Here is a 14,054-nt window from a genome sequence, read left to right on the forward strand (position 1 = left end):
CATAAAATATTTCTTTTGAAAGCAATGTAATCTTATATATATATATATATATATATATATATATATATATATATATATATATATATATATATATATATATATATATATATATATATATATATATATATATATATATATATATATATATATATATATATATATATATATATAAAATAATTTTAATTATATATTAATTATGTAGAGAGGCACCACTAAACATAATGACCTTTGGTGAAAAGGCGCTTAAGACTATTTATGCTAGAGCTTTCATCGTAAAAGAATATTGATCTATAAATTATTATTCAATTTGTATAAACACATTTAATTTTATTAATTTTGATTTAACATGATAATCGTTAATTAACTAGATTTCAATAAAAATATATAAATCTGAAATAAATTTTAACCATTATTATTAATAAAAAGTAAAACTAAAGTAATGTTAGCAAAATTGGAGAGAAAAACCAAAATTTTCACGGCAATTAAGAAATGTAAAACCATTTTCTCTTCCATTCAATGTTGTGAAAAATACGGCGCCGACCCATGAAGAGAAAACCTAAAACATATTTATAGAAGAATTGGTGCGGCACTCTCACCATTATACCTTTCCATATTGAATCGAAGTGGAATGTTCAGTGTTGAAGTCTATTTTGGGCCTGGAAAATCGATATAATCTTCGCCTGTTGTACAGAAATAAGCGGTTTTGATTTTGCGATCTACACCTGCTGTGGTTTCGATTATTTCGGTTGAATTGGGTTTGGATTTTTATTTCCGTTGAGTTGGCGTTATGAAGTTGTGCTTTCTGCTTTTCCAGGGTCAGTGAGTAAAGAGGCGATGGCACAGAATCAAGTCCAACCAGCAGAACACCGTGTTGCACAACATCAACAAGCAGTTGCTAACGGCAACAACAATCGATTACTGCCGAAATCTCTGTATGTGGGGGATTTGGAGCCCAATGTGACCGAGGCCCAGATATATGATCTCTTTGGGCGGATTGGCCCGGTGCTCACTGTTCACATATGCAGAGATGCCACTACCAACACTTCTCTGGGATACGCTTATGTCAATTATAGGTTCGCTGAAAATGCTAGAGAGGCTTTACGTTTATTGAATTCTGCGCCCCTTAATGGAAACCATATTCGGGTAATGTACTCACCCCATGACCCCAGCATCCGTAACTTTGTATCAGCTAAAATTTTTGTAAAGAATCTTGATAGAACAGTAGGCGAAGATGCTTTCTATCGTACTTTCGCTATGTGTGGGCCCATTCTCTCTTCTAATATTGCAACAGATGCATCAGGGCAATCCAAAGGATATGGATTTGTGATTTATGAACGTGAAGAGGGAGTGAAAAATGCAATAAAATATTTGAATGGTCGGTTTATCGATGGGGAACGGGTTTATGTTGCTCCATTCATGAAAAAGGAGCAGCGAGAACGAGAAAATGGAAACACCAAGTTCACTGATGTTTTTGTTAAGAATTTATCAGAGTCAATGAATGATGAGGATTTGAGATATTACTTTAGTGTGTACGGACCAATTACAAGTGCCAAAGTGATTAGCGATGCCGCAGGTAATTCAAGGTGTTTTGGATTTCTTAATTTTGAGAATGGAGATGATGCTGCAAGCTGCGTTGAGAATTTAAATGGGAAAACAATTGATGGTAAGGAATGGTATGTTGGAAGGGCATTGAAGAAATCTTAATTGAGGAGGCAATATGGATTAAATCTTTATTTAAAATATTTGGATGACAGTATTGATGACAACAAGTTGAAAGAACTATTCTCTATTTATGGCACAATCACTTCATGCAAGGTAATGAGAGACTTTCATGGATACAATAAAGGTTCAGGGTTTGTGGCATTTTCATCTCCTTTACAAGCATCGCAAGCTAAGGTAGAAATGAATGGAAAACTTGTTGTTGGAAAATTTCTTTATGTTGATTTCGCTGAGCCAAAGGAGGAGAGAAGTGAAAAGTTACAGAGTCATTTATTCAAGTCTCACAATCCAATTGGTAGGGAACCTACTATTACTACCACTTTCTCCATGTATAAGCGTCGTTAGACGAAACCATCCAATTAGCATGGCACTAGATTTTAGTCTTGCATCATAGTTATATTTTACTCATTTATTAAATTATCTTTCTTTCCTCTTTCTAGGTGAGTTAGTTATCTTTCATGTAAAAGGAGGTGGGGAAGATAATGAATTTGTTGAATAGACTATAGATAAAAAAAAATAAAATAAAAAAAAAAAAAAAAAAAAAAAAAATAATAATAATAAAAAAAAAAAAAAAAAATCATCAAAATATTCTTGAAGGAAATAAATTATTTCAAACACTAGCAAAGGAAAAAATATTTTAAGAGTAACCTTGACACAATGTGTTATTACAACTAATCTTCAAGATATATTTAGTAACACCTACAGGGACACTATTAAGAATTAACTAGTTGTTAGAAGTTGTGATTCCTAAAATTAAATGAAATAGATGTGCAATCCCCCTGAGAAATATTGACAATATTTTCTCCCTTCTTCATCACTAACTAATTACTAATTGACAATTGCATACACATAAAAATATAACACAACAAATGTAACATTCAAAAACATTATCATCCAAATCCAAACACATAAACACACAAACCACTTAAAGAATCCAAACAAAGATGTACAAAGCATTCAAGGCAAGAAACATAGACTAAATTAAAGAAGATAATTATATGTTCATGCCAAGAAAATAAAACATAATGTGAATTCTAAAGTTAATCTCAAATATATACATAATAATGATAATCTAAAAATGTGACATTGTTGCCCTCAACTGGAACCATCTTAGATCCATCTAACACTAGATCTATCATGCGCCGATAGGGATTAAATCCCTCAAGGTGAAAACCTTCCTTTTGGAGTGCATAATTTGAGGAAAGGTTTACACCTCGAGGGATTTGATCCCTCTCGGCACATGATAGATTTGTTGTTAGATGGATCTAAGCTGGTTACATATTCAATTTTAGTATAACGTAGTATCAAAGAATTGACCCTCCAATCAACCGATTATGTATGTGTTTGTGGCCTCATTTGCATCACACTTAGAAAAAATATTTTCTCTACATAAATTCCAATTTCCCCACACAACCCCTTCATCTAATATAGTTAAACAATCCACACACTCTCACCATATATCTTTCTCAATGACAATTATTGCCATTGCCACTGTTCCGCTCATCCCTAATGCCTTTTTCCATGTTGTTCAAATATGCTGCAGTTCGTGCAACCATCAATTAGACAATTACCATTATCGTTAGTCATCTTTTTATCTCCATCAACCAACATCATTTCCCTTGTCCCTCACCAATGTCGACAAATTGTTCCCCTTTTAAACTTCATCAAAATACCCCTCCACCGATGTTAACAAATTGGAGCACGAACCATAAGTAAAAATTTTAATTATTAGTTTTTTAATATTTTCTAATACTGAGTTTAGTTAAAATTATATTTAATAAAATAAACTATATATATTACACTTTTAAGTTAGTTTAATTTTTAGTATATTAGGATTTTTAGTTACTAGTTATCAATCATAACATTTTTTCTATGTGGTTCATAGACCTAGAGATTGGTGATGGTTACATCAATAGAATATTTGCACTAGGAAGATATGCCTGAAGGCATCACTTCCTATAGGCTCAATCATAGGGTCAAAGGAATTGAACCCATGACCTCTGAATAGCAACAGTGATTAATGGTGGGGAATCTACCAATTGAACTAACCCTAGAGGGTAATTATTAGGTATTAACTGAATAACAATAATAATAATAATAGTAAATCTTCAAGAAGAAATTCAAGATGGAACATAACACACTACTAGTTACCCAAACAATGAGAGAATTTAGCAAGATATTGGAAGAATTTGAGAAGAAAAGTGTTGGTAATGAGACTGTAGCAATGAATTTTTTTAGCCATCTCATGTAATCAATTAATGATGTAACTACCAAACAGCAAGACTCTTTGTTAAACCTGGAAATCCCACCTCGCATTCCCAAGTCTCGATATACATATTCCGTACCGAATCCTAAAATAAGTATACCTAATCCTCATAATATGATGATTCCTAACTAATTTCCATCATACCCCAACCAATCAATTATCACATACCAACAATGGTAAATTTTGAATTGTCGAAATTTGACAGTAATGTGAAGCATGATGTGGCATGGTTCAAATAAACAAGAGGAATATTTTGAAAATCATAACATCTATAGTGATGATGAAAACGTGAAGCGTGAATCCATGCAAATTTAAGATGACACATATACAACCAATTGGAATAAATTCAAAGAAAAATTCATTAAAAAAATTCACGATATCAATGAAGAAAAATTCTTCAAAGAACTCACCAGAATACAACACAAAAAAAGTGTGGACGAGATACTCTAGAATGTGAAACACTCGCTACAAGAGTACATGGATTATCAATTCAATACCTTATTCAATCATATAATATTTAAATTAAACCCTGCCTCGAGAATGAATTTAGGATTCAAGATATTACAAGTATGGAAAATCAATTTGTAAAGTAAAAACAAATGAGAAATAATTTTAATTACCAAGATTTGATAAATTATAGTCAAGAAAAAATCATGTACAAACTACAAATATCAAAATTTTAAAATTTCTTCCACCTCGTTTAAGAGAAGATGTGAAGATTAATCTAGAAATCTAAAGACTAAAGGGAAGAAAGCATAAATATTATGGAGAAAAATGGGACCGCAAACATAAATGTATTAAAAGAAATAATACAAAAAACCTATGTACATATGAAGCAAAAAATGATTCAGATTGTGAAGAGTTAGATGAACGGGAAGACAGAAATACGCAAAAAAAAATCTATATTTTGAAAATGAAGAAGAATTTCAAATATTAGCTGTGGCTATCATAGGTACTTCCAAATTACAAACATTAAAATTAAATTGACATACAAAAAATAATAATATCGTGGTCTTAATAGATATTAAAACTACATACTACATATGGTTTAGTAGACATGAAATTGGAAGAAGACTCAACCATTTGTATATCTGATGCCGAATATGAAATTCATAGTAGCAGATGGAAATCAGATTGAAAATGTGGGGAGGTTCCAAAAGGTTGAACTAAAAATTAAAAACTACAACTTAGAATCTCCTTTTCATATGTTGCGTCAAGGAGGAGTAGATGTAGTCTTAAGAATACGGTGGCTACAAAAATTAGGCACCTATCAAAAGCACTTTCTTAATTTCAAATGGCAATTTCGACCACCCCATAATAAAATTGTATCTTCTAAGCGCATGATGAAGTTAATTTGGAAAGGAGCACCAACCTATATGATTCAGCGTCGCATTACTACAAATGAGGGGTGTTTAGGATATTATTTCAGACAGTTTTTGGTAAATTATCCTAATTTGAGACCAAAAAAAATTATCATCTCAAATATTATCTTTAGGTGGGTGTCTCATATTATTGTCTTAAAAAATTGTCTCTATAAATACACTATATAACACAAACATTATTGTCTCTTAGGGGACAATTTCGTGTTTGTCTCTCAAGAGACCATAGTTGGGATTAAAGACATATTGTCTTTATAGAGATAATAAGTCTTTAATATTAGCTATTGTCTCTCTAGAGACAATAAAAAATGTATTTAAAAGGAATAAAATATCACATTTGTCTCTTTAGAGACAATATAAGACAATGAATCTATAAAAATATGTCACCATTGAAATAAATCAATATAAAATATATCTAATTTAAAATTAAAATATAATAACACTCGTTAATTCATGTTAGGGCATAGTGGGATAGAACAAACAATATCCTACTTACAAGGAAAGTGGTGTTCCATTAAGCTAGCACCCTTTAAAGAATTATGTGTGGAGTTATAGCAAACCTTGAAATTGAATATGTAGTCATTGATTTAAAAAATACTTGATGCATAATGGAACAATATTTATAAAATCTATAATCATGCAACACCTATTTTTAACTTAGTAAAAAATAGCTCCTTGGAGTTCACTAAATTTCACACCCTTGTAGCATGACCCACACAAAAAGATAATAATACATAATAATCTACAAATAATTTAATCTAGTCCTAAAAGAAAAGTAACTAGAATTAGCACAAGCTTGTTAATATATTACCAAAACTATCAACTTTCAAACTACTTTCTGCATTAGAATTTGTCAATAAATAAATACAAAAAAGGATCCCAAAAAGGCTTCAAATGGATTCATTGAAACCATTACCGCTTGGTTTGATTGATTGAAGCAAAATGAATAGTTCTTTTAACCAATTTGAACTCTCATGTCTATATGAAAACCTCATTTAGCAAACTAAAGAGCTCCTTTAACCCAGCCTATGCTCGTCCCTGCCATGTCTATATCAAAACCTCGATTTTGTTATCTGTCAAATGATTTTAATATAAAAATGAAAACAATGAAAAGTCTCCTACATGATCTTAGATCCAAATTAATTTAATTAAATTCTTGAGATGAAATATTAATTTCATCTTAATTAATTTTCTTAAACAACCCCTTGCATACTAGTGCATAAATATTGCATATTCGTGTCTCCTGCTACCACTATGTTAGGTCCCTATAATACTAATGATGCCCCCATTAATATTGTAGTTGTATCCCTTATTAATATTGTTGTGCCCCTATTTTCCCCATATTGTTATTACTATTCCCCATAGAATCCCTCTATTCTTATTTTTGTGCCTTTATATTATTATTGTTAGGTCAACTTGGTTACATTGTGACCCCTTAGACTGCTATATATAGAAAGCAGGTTTTGTCATTTGAATCACCCAAGAATTATTCATTTATGTAATGTAAAGGAGGTTGCACCCTCAAAGAGGCTGAATTTTAAGGCGTTGATCTATCTTTTCTATCCTTTTGTGAGCTGGTGTCATAACATTTGGTATCAGAGCTTTGGATTCTAGGGTTTCGCTACTACAAATAGGTCATCATGGAATTTTTGCTATAACTCTTTTTTTGCAACGTTTCAGAAGTGAAAAAAAACCCATTTGAGACGAAATTGCACTGAACCTCGGGTCTAAATTTCAGAGCTTTTCTCGCTATATTTGTGGAGATATGATCTGAGGAAGTTGGCCTTTTTGCAGACTCCTAAATTACATTCCAAACAGGTGACCTGGGGAAAATCATCATGACTTTCTCTCTAAGCATCGGATTGAAATTTTGTCAGAATTTACAGAAAGAAGACAGACTGTAGTTTCTTGTATATATTTTTTAGAGCCAAAGGTCAAAACAGTGATACATGGCATGTCGTACAAGTTCACTCTACTGAACTAGTCTATAATCAGGTCACTTTGGGAGATCTGGCATAACTCTTCCCTGGAGAATCTAGTTTGGATCAGACTAGTGGCATTGGAAAGAGGACACAGAGGGCTACTGCAGATGGAAATTTTGGAATTGGATGATCTGAAATTACAGAGATACATCAGATTCAATATCAAGCTCCTACAAAGTGAAAAAAGGTGTGTAACTTTTTTTGAATTTTTGCATAATCTTGGTTTGAAAAATTAGTTTGAAGGAATTCAAAGGGCATAGTAAAGAATTATTATCGGTAATTGATGCCCCAAGGAAAGAAAATGAAAACACCTAGTAAGCAACCTGAAAGCTCTAGCATGACTCATGAAGAAGAGGAAGAAATGCAACATGATATATCAAAATTACGAGACCAAGTGCAACAAGTGTCACTTGCACAAAAAGTAACAGAATCTAAGATGTATGGTTTAAATAAAGGTGTAGAAGCTAAGATGGATTGTTTAAAGAAAGGTGTAGAAGCTAAGATGGATGGCATGGAAGCTAAGATGAATGGAATGGATAATAAAATATATGGCATGGATGATAAGATGGAAGAATTGAAGATAAATATGAATAAGTTGCTACAAGAAATGGTCACTAATGGTGAAAGGGTAGTAAAGGAAACTCATGATGAGAATAAAAGAAATGTTAATCATGATTCCATAGAATCTAATGTTGGATCGAAGACCCACCATATTCCAAAAATTGATATGAGGAAGTTTGATGGCAAGGATCCCGCAACATGGATATTACAGATGAAGCAATTTTTCGATCTCAATAATGTGCAAAACACACAAAAGGTACGTATTGCAACTTTATATTTGGAACCAAATCAGTTTGTATGGTATCAATGGCTTTTCTCTCATAAAAAAGTTATCACTTGGGCAATTTTTACGGAAGAATTGACAACACATTATGAGGATACAAAAAGCAACACTTTTTTTAGCCAATTCAGAAATCTCAAACAAAAGGGTTCAATAATGGAGCACATTGAGGAGTTCCAAAAATTGAACATAAGGGTAAAAAATATTCCAGGGGAGCATAGGATTGATGTGTTCATAGGGACTTTAAAGGATAATATCCAACATGACGTTCGCCCTTGGGAACCTGATTCATTAGAGAAGGCATTCAGGTTAGCAAGAAAAATGGAAAGAAAAATTATGGCAACCATGAAGCATAACACTCACAACTATAAAGATGGAAGTGTTGTTGCCCCTAGCCTTCCACAACCTATAAGGTTGACACCACAACAATTGGAAGAAAAAAGAGCAAAAGGGCTTTGTTACAGTTGTGATAGCAAATACACTAAAGGTCATAACCGTGCTGAGAAGAAATTATTCTACATAGATTGTGAAGAGGAAGAAGAAAAAGAGCAAGAAAGGTCAAAAGAAGAGGATATACTCCAGGAAAAAAACCTAGATAATGAAGAAATGAATCCGACCATATCTTGTAATGCATTGGCTGGAATTACCACTCCTCAAACCATCAAGATAGAAGGACAAATCAAGAAGAAAAAGGTAATAGTTTTGATTGATTCAGGAAGTACCCACAATTTTAATCATTGGGTTTGGATTTTTATTTCCGTTGAGTTGGCATTAGGAAGTTGTGCTTTTTGCTTTTCCAATGTCAGTGAGTAAAGAGGTGATGGCACAGAATCAAGTCCAACCAGTAGAACACCGTGTTGCACAACATCAACAAGAAGTTGCTAACGGCAACAACAATCGATTACTGCCGAAATCTCTGTATGTGGGGGATTTGGAGCCCAATGTGACCGAGGCCCAGATATATGATCTCTTTGGGCGGATTGGCCCGGTGCTCACTGTTCACATATGCAGAGATGCCACTACCAATGCTTCTCTGGGATACGGTTATGTCAATTATAGGTTAGCTGAAAATGCTAGCGAGGCTTTACGTTTATTGAATTCTGCGCCCCTTAATGGAAACCATATTCGGGTAATGTACTCACCCCATGACCCCAGCATCTGTAACTTTGGATCAGCTAAAATTTTTGTTAAGAATCTTGATAGAACAGTAGGCGAAGATGCTTTGTATCGTACTTTCGCTATGTGTGGGTCCATTCTCTCTTCTAATATTGCAACAGATGCATCAGGGCAATCCAAAGGATATGGATTTGTGATTTATGAACATGAAGAGGGAGTGAAAAATGCAATAAAATATTTGAATGGTCAGTTTATCGATGGGGAACGTGTTTATGTTGCTCCATTCATGAAAAAGGAGCAGCGAGAACGAGAAAATGGAAACACCAAGTTCACTGATGTTTTTGTTAAGAATTTATCAGAGTCAATGAATGATGAAGATCTGAGATATTACTTTAGTGTGTACGGACCAATTACAAGTGCCAAAGTGATTAGCGATGCCGCAGGTAATTCAAAGTGTTTTGGATTTGTTAATTTTGAGAATGGAGATGATGCCGCAAGCTGCGTTGAGAAAACAATTGATGGTAAGGAATGGTATGTTGGAAGGGCATTGAAGAAATCTGAATTGAGGAGGCAATATGGATTAAATATTTATTTAAAATATTTCGATGACAGTATTGATGACAACAAGTTGAAAGAACTATTCTCTATTTATGGCACAATCACTTCATGCAAGGTAATGAGAGACATTCATGGATACAGTAAAGGTTCAGGGTTTGTGGCATTTTCATCTCCTTTACAAGCATCGCAAGCTAAGGTAGAAATGAATGGAAAACTTGTTGCTGGAAAATTTCTTTATGTTGATTTCGCTGAGCCAAAAGAGGAGAGAAGTGAAAAGTTACAGAGTCATTTATTCAAGTCACACAATCCAATTGGTAGGGAACCTACTATTACTACCACTTTCTCCATGTATAAGCGTCGTTAGACGAAACCATCCAATTAGCATGGCACTAGATTTTAGTCTTGCATTATAGTTATATTTTACTCATTTATTTAATTATCTTTCTTTCCTCTTTCTATGTTTTTATCCACTTGGTTATTCTTTACTCTACCATAAAAAGCCCCTAAAATACCATTTACCCAATATTACTAATAATAGTTTTATTTTCACATCTTTTCATTAACCTATTTGTATACCTTTTCAGTATTTCAAATTAATGTTAAATGTTTTACTACCAAATCTAGATTTTCCAAACAATTATCTGCTACTTTGTCTTAACTACATAAGTGAAGACTCTTTAGGGGTGATTTTTGTTGAAACCATTCATTTTTAACTTTACATTATCTATTCTAGGATGAGTGGTTTGTAATTTAGCTATTTTCTCTTGTAACCATCCATTATATATGTATATGTCTCTCTATTTAGAATTCTTCTTTAATATTTAAATTAAAAAATTATTAGTATTATTGGAAATTTATTGATTGTGTAATGAAGTTTATTTCTAGGAAATAAAATTTTCAATAGTGTTTTTTTGTTTTATTTTTTTAATCCTAAATTCCTCTTTCAATTTTAATCAAATTATTATTATTATTGTTGAAAATTTATTGTTTTTGTAATGAAGTTTATTTCAAGGAAATTTATTTTCCAATATTAGTTTTGTTTTTATTTTTATTTTTTAAATCCCATGGTTCATTAGGTGAGTGAGTTATCTTTCATGTACAAGGACGGTGGGAGGATAATAGTCACTCCTCCCTACCACATGAGCTACAACCGCTTCAATTTTCAATAGCTTATATTTGGAAAGGAAATGAATTCTTAATTATTTAATTAGATTTAAATGATGATTACCAAAATAGTTTATTTACAGGCTTACACCATAAGATAAGTTATAAACTGTGTATTGGTATGACATAGTTTATCATATTAGTTTCTATGATTAGCTAATTTGGAATTAGCTCAAGGGCACCTAATGAAGCTATAAACTTGTTTCTCTGTTACCAAGTCTATCTTCTCAACAAAGGAAAAAAAAAATGATTTAATAGGTTTTCCACTATTGCTACATTTTCCAACCAAGAAATCTAGATACTCTAAATAAATATACTTACTACACTTGATCTTCATCACTTTAACAAATATGAGTAAAAATGTAAATTGATAGGCATTCTAGAATTTAATTTACAAAGAGATATGATTTAATTTAAGAGACATGTAGCTTGTGTATCTTTGTGGGAAATCCGTGCAGTCGGATAACTTCATTGACAAACACTCGCGCCACATCCGTAACATCGTAAGTGTCCCTTACTGGGATGAAATGGGCACTTTTGGTCAATTTATCAACTATAACCAATATAGCATTGTGCCTCTGGGAAGTGAGTGGCAAACCCACCACAAAATCCATGGAAATTACTTCCCATTTAGATGTAGGGATGTCATGAGGTTGTAGGAGTCCTGTTGGATGGCGATGATCAGCCTTCACTCGCTGACATTCAAGACATTTGGCGACAAACTGGACTATGTCATGATTCATGCCTGCCCAAAAGAAGAGTTTCCTTGCGTCTGCGTACATCTTCTTTACCCCAGGATGTGCACAATAGAGTGCTCTGTGAGACTCTCCAAGGATGGTTTCTCTTATACCCCCTTCCTTAGGTACGTACATTCTCCCTTGGAATCTCAATAGCCCATGTGATTCAAGGACATATCCTTCAAACTTTGGTTCTATCTGTTTCCCATTTTGGATATCTGAGATGACTTTTAAATACCAACTATCTTCAAAGAGTTTCTCCAATATCCGCTCCCTTAAATTTACCTTTAAGGCTACTAGGGAGAAAGCTCGTGGCCTCCTGCTTAGTGCATCCGCCACTACATTCTCCTTTCCCTTGATGTATGAGATTTCAAAATCATACTCACTCATGAATTCGATCCATCGCCTTTGTCTGGCATTCAAATCCCTTTGAGTGAAGAGATGCTTTAGGCTTTGATGATCTGTTCTTAACTCAAATCTTCTCCCAATGAGGTAGTGTCTCCATAGCTTCAAGGCTAACATCACTGCTGCCAATTCTAAGTCGTGGGTAGCATATAACTCTTCATGCTTCTTCAATTTCCTAGAAGCGTAAGCTATTACTCCGCCTTCTTGCTTCAATACTGCACCCAATCCCTGCGTCGAAGCATCGGTGCAGACAGTGAAGTCTTTTGTCATGTCTGGTACTTGAAGGATCGGTGCACTAGTTAGTAACCTCTTCAGCTCTGTGAATGCAGTGCCACATTCATTTGTCCATTCATACCTAACCCCATTTCACTGTAATGTGGTGATGGGTTTTGCAATCCTTGAAAACCCTTCCACAAACCTGCGATAATACCCAGCTAGCCCCATAAAGCTACGTACCTCACGGGCATTTTTTGGTACTGGCCAATCCATTATGGCCTTCACCTTTTCCGGGTCAACAGAAATCCCTTCTCCCGAAATGATGTACCCAAGGTAATGGACTTTCTTCTGAAAGAAGGAACACTTTGACAATTTCCCATACAATTGATTTTCCCTTAAACAAGTCAATACTACCCTTAGGTGATGTTCATGCTCTTTTTCATTCTTGGAATATATAAGAATGTCATCAAGGAAGACTTGCACGAATTGGTCCAAATACTTCCTGAACACGCCATTCATGAGGCTCATGAATACTGCTGGTGCATTAGTTAAACCGAATGGAACAACTACGAACTCATAGTGCCCAAATCGAGTTCGAAATGCAGTTTTTGAGATGTCTTCCTCCTTTATCCTCAATTGGTGGTACCCAGATCGTAGATCGATTTTTGAGAAGACCGCTGCCCCCTTCATTTGATCAAATAAGTCATCTATTCGAGGTATTGGGTACCGATTCTTTATCGTGGGTCCGTTTAAGTCTCTATAATCTATGCATAGGCGCAGGGAACCATCCTTCTTCTTGACAAAAATTACTGGTGCACCCCAAGGGGAAATACTAGGCCTGATCAATCCCAAGTCTAAGAGCTCCTTTAACTGCATCTGCAACTCACAAAGCTCTGGAGTTGTCATCCTATAGGGTGTCTTAGATATTGGTTCTGCACCTGGTTTCAGATCAATGGTGAAATCAATCTCTCTTACAGGAGGTAATCCAGGCAATTCCTCTGGAAAAACATCCTTGAATTCAGCCAAAACTGGATGTTGATCCAGGGAAGGTCCTTTCTGGTCACTTACAGTCTTGACCAAATACAGTTTGCAACCTTGTCTGAGACAACGTTTTACCTTCATCATAGATATGAATCGTAGGGACACTCCCCTCTTGATTCCACAAATCTCAATTGTTCTACCTTCATCATCTAAACAGATCACCGTCTTCTTGAAACAGTCTACCAAAGCTCGATGAGCTTCAAGCCAGTCCATTCCAACAATTACATCATACGTTCCCAATTTTGTGACGTATGCCTTCGACTTAGTCATACACACCCCGAGGTTTACCTGACATTGGTCAACACTAGGCCCTACTGCTTGTTTTATTCCAGAAGCCATCTCAACTTGTTTAAAGTCATCGTGCTCATAGGTTGCCAGCCCACATTTTTCTAATGCAACTGGTGAAATGAAACTATCTGTAGCACTAGAGTCAAACAAAATTTTAACTTTTACTTTGTTTATTATACCTGAGGTTTCTACCACAGCAGACTGGTGTTCAACTTGCTGATTGTCAACTGCGGCATAGATTCGGTGGTGGCTACCTGCTCCCCCTATTGGTTCTTTTCCCTCTCTTCTGCTGTTACTGGTTCGAAACTCTGGGCAGTCCCGCTGGTAATGAGGTCCTCCGCA

At 34.4% G+C, this 14,054-nt stretch overlaps 2 pseudogenes; both read left to right on the forward strand.

Moving 5' to 3' along the window:
* The first annotated feature begins 834 nt into the window (after positions 1-834).
* On the forward strand, positions 835-1,704 carry LOC149159208 (polyadenylate-binding protein 2 pseudogene; annotated as a pseudogene).
* Positions 1,705-9,007: 7,303 nt separating this feature from the next.
* Positions 9,008-10,225, forward strand: LOC149159209 (polyadenylate-binding protein 2 pseudogene; annotated as a pseudogene).
* Positions 10,226-14,054: the final 3,829 nt, after the last annotated feature.

The sequence above is a fragment of the Pinus tabuliformis genome, chromosome 5_2 (genome assembly GCF_031772625.1).
Source record: "Pinus tabuliformis cultivar Carrire ecotype Pingquan chromosome 5_2, CPIR1, whole genome shotgun sequence".
NCBI lineage: Eukaryota > Viridiplantae > Streptophyta > Pinopsida > Pinales > Pinaceae > Pinus > Pinus tabuliformis.